Source organism: Agelaius tricolor, unplaced genomic scaffold (genome assembly GCF_023055355.1).
Source record: "Agelaius tricolor isolate 1412-34295 unplaced genomic scaffold, bAgeTri1.0.p SCAF_27, whole genome shotgun sequence".
Taxonomy (NCBI): Eukaryota; Metazoa; Chordata; class Aves; order Passeriformes; family Icteridae; genus Agelaius; species Agelaius tricolor.
Genome location: NW_027269287.1, coordinates 3,980,538 through 3,991,798, shown reverse-complemented (window position 1 = coordinate 3,991,798; position 11,261 = coordinate 3,980,538).

Below are 11,261 nucleotides of genomic sequence, written 5' to 3'. Positions count from 1 at the left end.
TAATATAATAGAAAAAATGTAAGTATAAACTATGAAAAAATAGAAAGTAATACAAAATTATTTAAATTAACATAGAATTAAGTACATTAAATAGACTCCTGTTTGTATGAGATTAAACATAAAATGGATTCTGGATATTTTTTGAAACTTATTATGGCATTTAATTTTCAGGGGCAGCATTACATTAAAATGTATTACATAGGAAATATTTTAAAATTCAATTCATAAATACAGTCTGCCCATTTTGTAAGTTATGTGGCAATATATAAATTGTAATCTTACACATTTAATTGTTTAAGCCGTAATCTTTAAGCTAAATCTCCAACACTAAATCCATCAATACAGTGAATGTTTGAAATGTTTGTGAGGCAACATGAATTAAATAATTGGCAGTTGAGGAAAAAAAAATTACCCACTCAGTCATCCCATGGGTTTAATACTAACATCTAGTCTTGATAAGATTTAAAGGCAGTGGTCACCCATGCATTATCCCTATGCCAAAATCATTCTACAAGGACTCAGGCTCTCTTTCAAACCAGATAAAGCATTCCAAAATTCTGGCCTTGACCTTCAGAAATAATCCGATCTGTTGAGTCTGTGAGACACACTCTGCTGTAAATATGAGGGGAGGTTGAAGAAGCAGGCAGGAGAAAAAAAAACCCAGCTGTTTTAAAGGAAGAGATTATTCATATCCTTCTCATATATTTGTACTACTCTTAACTTTCTTAATTCATCTTTTATGTTGAAGGCTGGGCCAGCCACCTTTATCTGTTAAATAATGTCTTAAAATATGTGTTATTGACAAAATTCACATAACACTTTTCTGTGTAATATTTCAGATTCTCTTTAATTCACTTTTACTTTACTTCTTACATAAAATTTATAAAATAATTTTTATTTCAAATCTACGTACACTTGGAGTCCATGTTGCAAATATAAACTTCAATTCAAATGTTGTAGCAATAAGATTTTATCTTCCATTAATAAACACCTCAATACAATGTGACATCTATAAAATATTTGTAAGTGTGCGAAAACAATCTGCTGGTTTTCCATAGTCTCCTTTTTGTTAAAAAAAAAATAAAGTTTTGTTCAAAAAATAAATTCATATTAATCTTATAGAAAAATACTTTAAGAAATATTACTTAGTAGAATGTCTTAACCTGCCAAAGCAATACAACCATTGTATGTCTAACTTTTTGAGATAGAAGAGCTGATAAAAATAGTGTGAATTGCATCAAATGAAAAAAATCTAAAAAACAGACTTATTCTGTGAGGTAGAAGTGGCTGCTTAAGGTTTCAAATGTACAAAGTTGAATGACATTTCACTTGGCCTTATATTTAGAAGTACCAGGAGAGGGCTTCAAATCGGACTACTGAAAGAAACAAAACAAGAGTTTATTGTCATTTCCGTATTCTGTGTGATAGTATGAGTGCACATTTTGAAGTAATTTGTTGATTTCAGTAGTATTTTGTTTAGCGTTGTTGTTTACAAACATTGGTTCACTCTGGAAATATCTAACTTGCTGCTACTTCTATGGCCTTCATCTGCTTGGAAGCCACTACTTGATTAGCCAGTTTAAGTAGAGTTAGACCTCAACCTGTTTCTTAATAATGTATTTAGGAAAATGTTTATTTATTTAATAAAACAAATACCTTAGAACCTATGTTTCTCTTTTTCCAATTTTGTTTATTTGGGAGCATTTTTTTAAACAAAACAAAACTGGAAACATGTGTTTACCTTATAAAAGAAAGTTGTGCAGTGAATAAGATGCCTTTCAGTTATCTATTAGAATGTGATTTCTAGCTTTTAAAGGCCTAAGAACACCTAATGGCTGAAGGTGAATGGTGCATTCCATTAGAGCAGTGATTATGAGCCCATGATTTCATCATAATTTGAAAGCACAAGTGTCAGGTCTCATCTGTGCTATGAGTCAATAGGGCTTAGGTCAATATCTGTGTTTCAGGGAACTGGAAAACAACTGCCCTGTTATATCTGCAGTGGTTTGTTAAGAACTTACCTGTGACCCAGAAATCTGAGTGATATGATCAACAGGAGAAACCAGCTTTTTTTAGTGCATGTCTCTGAAGACAATTTCACTACAGCTTCAAAAAGTTTGCTGCAGCAAGAAGAGATAGCAACAATGGGTAAGTTGTCTAGTACATGGCAGTGACAGCAGTCTGGGAGGATCTGTTCTAATGCACACACTGAGGAAAGGTTTGACCATGCTGCTGTATCATGTCACTGTGGGAAGACAGTTTGGTTGTTTGCATATTAGTATACATATTAAATCCAAAATCTGTTAAAAAAAAATTAAATTGCTGTTAATGGCATTAGAACATACCTTTCATCATAAATTAAAAAAGAAAAAGTAATTGTCATGGTTTGACAGTGACACAATGCCAGTGCCCCCCATGAGAAAACCCTCTCCCTGGTTTCTGCTGTGAGATGTGACCAGGGATAAGCAAAGCAGGCTCCCACTTAGGAAAAAAAGTTTATTAACTAAACTACAAGGGAAAGAAAAAAAAAAAAAAAAGAAACACACAAGGAAAATGAAAACTTCAAGAATACATCTCCTCCTCCTCCCCACCAAATTCTCAATACAATACATCCCCCATTGTACTCTCGGTCCAGCACCACTCTTCAGAATACTCAATCCTCAGTTCATCAAGAGGAGAAGGAGTCCTTCTTGTGCCAATGGTGACCTCTTCCTTTCATGTGCAGCGCTCTCATCACTGAACACGGACCAGAGCTGCTTCTAGGGTCGACATTTAAGGATGATTCGTCCCACTCCAAAAAGGCACAGTCTCAACTTTGGGACACCTGTCCCCCCCGTATTTTCACCCCCTGGGGCCGAGGGGTACCCACACCAAACCCTCTTGGTCCTGAGGCATTGCCTCCCCCTAGAATGCCGTCCCTGTATCACAAGGAACATGGTAGTGTCCATGGCTATACAAAAAGAGTCCAGCAAAAGCCACTCCAATCATCTCTTCCCACTAAGATTCTTCTCTATTCTTCCAACATCTCTCACTTGCCCAGACCTCTCTCACACTTGCCCGTTTCCTTCTTCATTTTCCACTCTATCTCTCTTCTAGGAAAGATTATTGTTCTGTAAAGTTTTCATTGTCCGAAAAGGGGTTAAAAGCTCCTACAAGTGCCCGGCTGCACCCCCCACTTCTTCTCCTTCTCAGCCGTGCTGCGCTGGGCTGGGGGAGAGACCCGAACTCTTTCCTGCCGGAAACCCAAGAAAACCTCCCAGGGGGAGAGCCCTGCTTTTAACCCTGTGTTCTCAGAGGCGGACCCAATGTCCCAATGGCCACATTAGGTGCCATATTAAAATCTGAACATCCATTGGCCTAATCACACCATCCTAGAAAACATATTTCCTGTCAAACCACCACAGTAATGTAACAAACAATGTGAGAAAATGTGAGAAAATTTAACTGTGGCCATATAACTGAAGAGGGAACTGCATATTGCATTCTCATGAAATCACAGAATCAAAGACTGGTTAAAAGTAGAAGGGACCTTAAAAGATCATCTAGTTCCAACCCCCTTGCTCTGCGCAGGGACATATTTCACTAGACCAGGTTGCTCAGAGCTCCATCCAATCTGGCCTTGAACACTTCCAGGGACTGGGCATGCGCAGCTTCTCTGGGCAACCTGTGCCAAGGCCTCATCACCCTCACAATAAAAAAATTTTCCCTAGTATCTGGTCTAAACTAATTCTATTTTAAACCTGTTTCAGTAAGCCATTCCCCCTTGTCCTATCACTACAAACACCTGTAAAAAGTCCATTTCTATCTTTCTAGTGGGCTCCCTTCAGGCACCGAAGGCTTCAGTTAGGTCACCCAGAAGCCCTCTCTCCTCCAGGCTGAACAATCCCACTTGTCCCAGTCTTCCCTCACAGGAGAGGGACTCATCCCTCTGATCATCCTGGTGGTCTCCTCTGGACTCTCTCCAACAGCTCCGTGTCCTTCCTGTGCTGGGACCCCAGAGCTGGAGGCAGCTCTGCAGGTGGGGTCTCACCAGAGTGGGGCAGAGGGGCAGAATCCCCTCTCTCCCCTGCTGCCCACAGGGCTTTAGATGTAGCCAATACTTTTATTAGGACATAAAGAAATGAAATTTTTCTATCTCAGTTTTTAAAGCTGTTGCAAGGGCCAGAAGAAGCCAGGCCACCCCACACCCGGAAACATCGGGGTCTAATATTCAATATAAAGCAATCTACACAGTGGCTAGAAGTTCCAATAATAGTCTGCTTCAGCGAGCATTGCCACTCATCTTTGGAACATCAAGGTCTGCTTTACATAGTGAAAATCTCTTTTATGGTAATTTTTTTATAACTATGTTTCATAATTGGTGTCTACAATGAAATAATATTTTTCTGCCCTAATACCTTAATGCTAAAAGTTCAGCGTTATTCATTATTGATTTGGGGTTTGGGTTTGCAGTTTTTTTGTGATAGATCCGAATGATATTTCCACTGGCTATAAGAATACCACTTAAAATTTATTATTTCTGGAGTTTGAAATCAGTAGTGTGAAACCTCTTGCTTAACAGAATACCTTCAAAATTGCTATATTCATCTTGTTCAAATGAAACTAGTAGGTCCTCACCCTCAGCTGCATTTTGGGAGAGCACAGAGGAACTCTTTAACAAGAAACACAAAGGAATTCCTTGACAAGAAAGAGTGTTCTTCTGAACTATGTCTTTCTAGCATTATCTCTTTCTGTTAATGTTTTATTCAGAGGGCTAAATGTGCCTCTATGTTGGATCAGCGGAAGAAATGCGGCACTCAATATGAGTGATCAGCAAGTCTCAAACTTTATTGATAGTTCACACATTGGTGTTAATGAAGCTTATACATATTGCAAAGCTGATCTCATTACTGGTTAATTACTTATCGGTCAACCACGCCTACTTCTATATTCTTATGGTTATTTTGTTACTACTTCTACATTCTTGTGGTTATTCTGCTGAAACTGTCCTCATATTTTTGGCAAAAGATCCTCTCCTCTATCCAGTTGTTGCACCAAGGGCACAATGTCCTTGTCAGTGATTGGACACTGACTGCTGAATCCTAGACTTGCCTCCTTCTAACTTAACCAACAGTATTATGTCGACGTGACCTTTCTCAGCTAGCCAACTGTCCACAAAGCTCTCCACACCTCTATGACAGAATTCATGCTGCAGGAAAAGCAGACATCCACTGGTGGTGATACTTCTTGAAGTGGATGATCTGATTTGCTGCTGCAAACACAAAGCTGTGAGACTCTGAGTCACCTCTGCTGCTGTTTATTTTACAATTATTTATACATATTAAACTAGCCCATTTGTTTGCCCAGGGTTGAGCTATTACCATGAATAAACTATTGCACTGTCTCTTTGGACACTGCACAAATATTTAAAAGCCAGTTTTGTGCTTTTGGTATGGAAAAGGAGAGACCAGTTCTTTAGCTGTCATTGCATGGTGTTTTAAGAGCTTCAACCAGTGATACATCAGCCAGGGTCTCATTGGGCAAGTCCATTAACACCTCTTTCCTTCTAGTCTCTGCTATCTCTCATTTCTTCTTCCAGAGCTTAGCAGAATCTTTATCTCTGAAAATATCTTTAACAGCTAATAAAAGTGTAAAATGCAGGAAAAGATGTGTTAATCAGTACACTGTCCATGACTACTTTATCAAAGCAAAGTCCTCAATGGCAGGCTGGTTGCAGTTTTTGCTGCCGAGAAGGAAACTGCGATGTAAAGCATGGCAACTATTTAATGAGCACCAAATCCTCTCATCAACAGCAGACATGGCATCATGACCCACACCTGTCTACCACCCTGACCCTTCAAGGTTTCTCATCTCTGCTCCGCCCTAACTCTGTCCTATTCTAATTTTAGCATCAGAAAAGTTTTGAGCACAATCGCGTCAACCCTTGCTAACACTTACAGAAATACTGGTTTTATTCCTTTTGTTGGATTCTCTTTTTAATTGTGTACAAGCAATAAAATCATTAAAATATGGTAGAAAACATACCTTATGTTTTTACGTGAATAGAAATTTTTTTTCACCAGTACTAAAAACCAGTTCATTACATGTTTTTACAAAGTCTTCAAAGTACTCTTGCCTCTGTCTTTGGATTTCCCAAATTATGAATAGAGCTTCATTTAGCTTATTTTCTTCCTTCATAGCAGTATTGGGTCAGCTAAATATTTAGCCACAACAATTTTCTCCTCTTTCAACATTCTATGTTCTGCTTTCAGAAATCTCTTCAGTTTTCACTTGGCTTGAAACTGGAGGTGAGACTGATGTGGAAGAACGGCTACGTGACAGGGGCCATGTTCTGGACCAAGAATCGGGAGGATGCAGCTAATCTGGGTCCCCGAACCTGCAAAACACTGTGTCCTTGAGCACAGCTGTGGTACAATAACAAGTAGTGAGAGAGACATGAGAAAAGAAAGATGTAACCCCTAAGATATGAGGAAGAGCTGATATTGTAGTATAGCCAATAGATTGCTTAGCTCGCAGAATATGTATGAGCTTATTACTTGTTGTGCATAAAAGTCTGATACTCTCTTCAATAAATGAAGCTTGCTAAACACTCATATTGAGCGTCCAAGTTTCCCTCACCGCAACAAATGGCCCCTGAACAGGGACCCTACAGAGGGCTTGAACCTGTGAGCCACGGTCCGGTGCAGTATTCCATGTCGGTCCCGACGCAGCACAGGAGGCGAAAGAGCAGGCTCCGCGTCCCCAAGCAATCTTAGAGAAGAGTCTCGGCCAGCGAAAGAGCGGGCTCTGTGCCCCAAGCGACCTTAGAGAAGAGTCTCGGCCAGCGAAAGAGCGGGCTCTGTGCCCCGAGTGACCTTAGAGAAGGGTCTCGGCCAACTAAGCGTGGCCGATGTCTTGCAAGGGCTGCAACAGCGCTGACGACTAAATTGGAAAGTAATGGAGAGACAAGCGGCGTATGATCTTTTTAAATGCTTTTTACAAAAGTGGGGATTACAGGGTATCGACCTGGGAAAAGAACTGCCGGGATTGCTTGCATATGGAGTTGCAAAAGGGTGCTTTGCAGATCCCAATCAGGTCTTTGAGGAGTTAGAGTGGCGTAGGTTTGGGGATAAGTTGTGGGAAGCTGTGTTAGATGAGGGTAAAACTGCAAAAAAGTTGTCTAAAACTTGGCGGATAGTTGCTAATGCACTAAAACAGTACCAGGCAGAGCAGAAGGCTGCTCAGGCAGCCTCCGCCCGATTGGGAATGCCTGTTCCTAGTGAGAATAGTGGGGCCTCAGCGTCTACGTCCTCTTATCCTCTGCCCCCAGCAACTACCATGGTGTATCTGCCGGCGGGGACAGCCTCCGCAGCAACCGCCCGAGCTGCTCCTTCTGTGCCTCCGCTGGCAGCGAGGGATTGCCCCCACCTCCGGCTGGAGAGGATGGCGGGGAAAGAACAAAGGAAATTCTTGACCCCGAGGCGGTGCGAATTGCTAATGAAAGGTGTAAGGCATGGCGAGAGATTGCAGGAGAGGCGATAGTTGCAGGCGACTAAGCCGGCTGCTGATGCCTTGCTTGAGGTGGCTTGTGTGGTGGTTTATGCACCAAATCCTGCCAGAGGCTTGCAAGCAACTATCACTACCTTAGATTGGAAATGGCTGGCACAGCACCGTGCCACTGTGAGTGTGGTATCCACGGAGAACCAACTCGTCAGATGCTCAATTATTTGTGGGGAGGAAACCTACTGTTGCCATTGGATATTAAAAGCCTCATGAGGCTAGTGCTTACCCAGCATCAACAGTTGTTGTTTAATGCTCACTGGCAGGCTGCGTGCCAAGAGTCTGTGGCTACCCTGAGACAGCCAGGACATCCGCTATATGGAGTTTAGAGGAACTTACGGGGATAGGGGCATACCTAAGGACGACGGAGGCACAAGCACTAATTGGGCCCGAGAAGCTGAGGGAAGCTATGAGATTAGCCCGGGTGGGGCCCGATAGGGTGAAATCCCCAGGGAGTATTCCCTCATACACGGGAATTAAACAAGGAAGAGAAGAGCCATTTGGCTTGTTTATTGACAGAGGGGTGAATGCTATTCAGACAGCAGGGGTCCCTGAATATATGTACGGAGCACTACCAAAGCAATGTGCCCTACAAAATTGCAATCCCACCACTAGGGGTATACTTGTCACACTCCCTGGTACCTGGACTGTTGAGGAGGCTTTAGAACGAATGGCTCAGGTGCCGGTGGGGCCACAGGCTATGTTAGTGGAAGCAGTAAGAGATTTGGGAAGTAGTTTCAGGGAGCAGGCGCAGGCGACGCAGAGTCGGGTGTTGGCTGCCCTTGCCCCCTTGCAAGCATCGGTAAATTGGCTTCAAAGACAAGGACCATCACGTTTCCGATGCTTCCGCTGGGGAACTGCTGGCCATATGTGACGGGATTGTACAATGGGAGCTGTGTGGTGCCGGCGCTGCAAGTCCGACACACACAACGAGTCAGCCTGCCGGCACGTCTCGGGAAACAGGAAGCCCAGCAGGAGGGGTCGTCCCGCTCCGACACAAGTGGCAGCCCAGAGCCCAAGCGCCTTCCCAGCACAAGCGCCTCCTCCCTCCGCCCCACAACCAGCAGAAGCCTCAGTTTGGATCTGGCAACCTCAATAGACTGCACCTTAATAGACTGCAAACCGCAGCGTATCCCAACGGGGATTAAGGGCCCTGTTACAGCCGGCAGACAAACCGTGGGAGCTTTGTTGATTGGACGCTTGTCTGCCAGCAGGTTGGGACTTACTATTCTTGTTGGACTAATTGATGCTGATTATACAGGTGAAATACAAATAATGGCACAAACACTACTCCCACCATTGTTTATTCCGGCCGGATCGTGAATTGCTCAATTAATCCCCTTGCCTCAATTAACCGGAGGGACTGTACCACTTGGCAAGCAGCGACATGGTGAAGGTAGTTTTGGTTCCACAGGAACAATGGCATTGTTAACAGTGGACTTAAAGCATCATCCTAAAAATCATATTGACGTCCAGTATCAGGGTCAAACCATCACCCTGGTTGCGCTCCTAGACACCGGTGCAGACGTCAGCATCACAGGGACACAGAAATGGCCACCCCAGTGGCCCACCCATGCGGCAAATGCCACAGTCACAGGAGTAGGAGGACTCATGCTTGCACGGAAATCCCCTCTGCTGAAAATTATTATAGTGGGAAAGACTGTCACCTGTGCGGTTTCTGTAATACCACTCCCTGAGGGTGTCCACACCTTGCTGGGCCGCGATGTGTTGGCACAGTTGGGAATGGTCCTTACCGCAGATCTCCCTTTATAGGGATGGTCATTGCATGGACTTTCCCGATCCCACTCAGATGGAAAACAGAGGACCCGGTGTGGGTTGAGCAATGGCCTTTAAAAGGGGAAAGTCTCATTCAGGCACACAAGCTGGTACAGGAGCAGTTTGACCAAGGACATCTCCGGCTATCTGTTAGTCCTTGGAATACTCCTATTTTTGTGATCAAAAAGAAATCTGGCAAATATCAGCTCCTGCATGATCTACGTGCTGTCAATGATCAGATGCATAGTATGGGAGCCCTGCAGCCCGGATAGCTCAGTCGGTAGCTTTCTGGCTCCAGGGGTGGCAGCAGCAGGCACCCATGCCACCTTAAATAAGTTGGGATGCTGGCTTGTGAAGCAAACCAATGCCACTTCTATGGCGCTTTTTAGCCTTTTGCTTGATGTTGATTCTATTTGCCATGCAACACTTCAAAATAGAGCTGCAATTGATTTTCTTTTGCTTGCACAAAGCCATGGTTGTGAAGAATTTGAAGGCATGTGTTGCATGAACCTTTCTGACCATTCTCAGTCCATCCACTCCCAGCTCCCTGAGCTGCGGAGGTTAACCGGAAACCTACAGGTAGAATCAGGCTTTGGTATTGATGGATGGCTCAAATCTTTAGGCCTGGGATCGTGGCTACGCTCTATTGTTAAGGCTGGCATAATAGTAGGCATTATAGTTTTGTTGGTAGTATTAGTTTTGCCTTGCTTTTGCATATGCTTACAAAATATGGTGCAAAGAATGATATCTGCTGCATTTAATCAAACATTGCTTGTGCAAAAAGAAAACAGGGGAATTGTGGAAGAATGGCTATGTGACAGGGGCCATGTTCTGGACCAAGAATCGGGAGGATGCAGCTAATCTGGGTCCCCGAACCTGCAAAACACTGTGTCCTTGAGCACAGCTGTGGTACAATAACATGTAGTGAGAGAGATACGTGAGAAAAGAAAGATGTAACCCCTAAGGTATGAGGAAGAGCTGATATTGTAGTATAGCCAATAGATTGCTTAGCTCGCAGAATATGTATTATTACTTATTACTTGTTGTGCATAAAAGTCTGATACTCTCTTCAATAAATGAAGCTTGCTAAACACTCATATTGAGCGTCCAAGTTTCCTTCACCACAACAGACTGAGTAGTTTTTTTCCAAATAAGTCAGTGCAATTTCACAAGAGTTCTTTGGGCAACCAACAGAAGTGGAGAATGTAAATATAAAAAGACCAATACCACTGCTTGAAATATTGTTTTAGAAGTATGTTATTATGTTTGAGATCAGTTAAAAAAATCCTGAAGATTCAAGGCAATAAACCATAGTAAAATAAATCAATGGAGTGTATCAATATCACTATCTTAATTTATATCAGTTGACTCTCTGGCCAATGGCATCTTCAAGACAGATAATAAGCTGACTGAAGTTCAAAATAGGTGTATAATTAGTGTAGTGTAGGCATATAACTTACATATTTAATGTATTATTTTAGGATAAGCTATAATTTCTGGACTGTTGCTATGTCGTTTGTTAGTGAGTTTAAGTTACTTATACTCTGAGTTCAAAAAACATAGTGAAACTTTGTTTGTATTACCAAGAATTCATCATTAGCAAAGATAAGGTTCTAAATAAACACACATGAAGTCAGAATTTGGCTAAATTTCTGAAGTAATTTCTCTTTTGGATCCTAAAGTAGATCAATTAGAACTCATTGTCAAATCCAGTGTGCTTCAAGCATTATGTTTACCTAACAGAATTGAAAGATTACCTACAGAAATACTATCTTTGGAGAAGATTCCTATTCAACTTTATAGTTCCCAGGACAGGCCATGAGACCAGCAATAATTTTCTCCTCAGTACCCAGGCAACGTAATTATTAAAAGACTTTTCTGCTGCTCCATGGCAAATTAAGCTTGTAGAAAATCTGCTCTGCAGCCACGGGAGCTGGACAAATGCT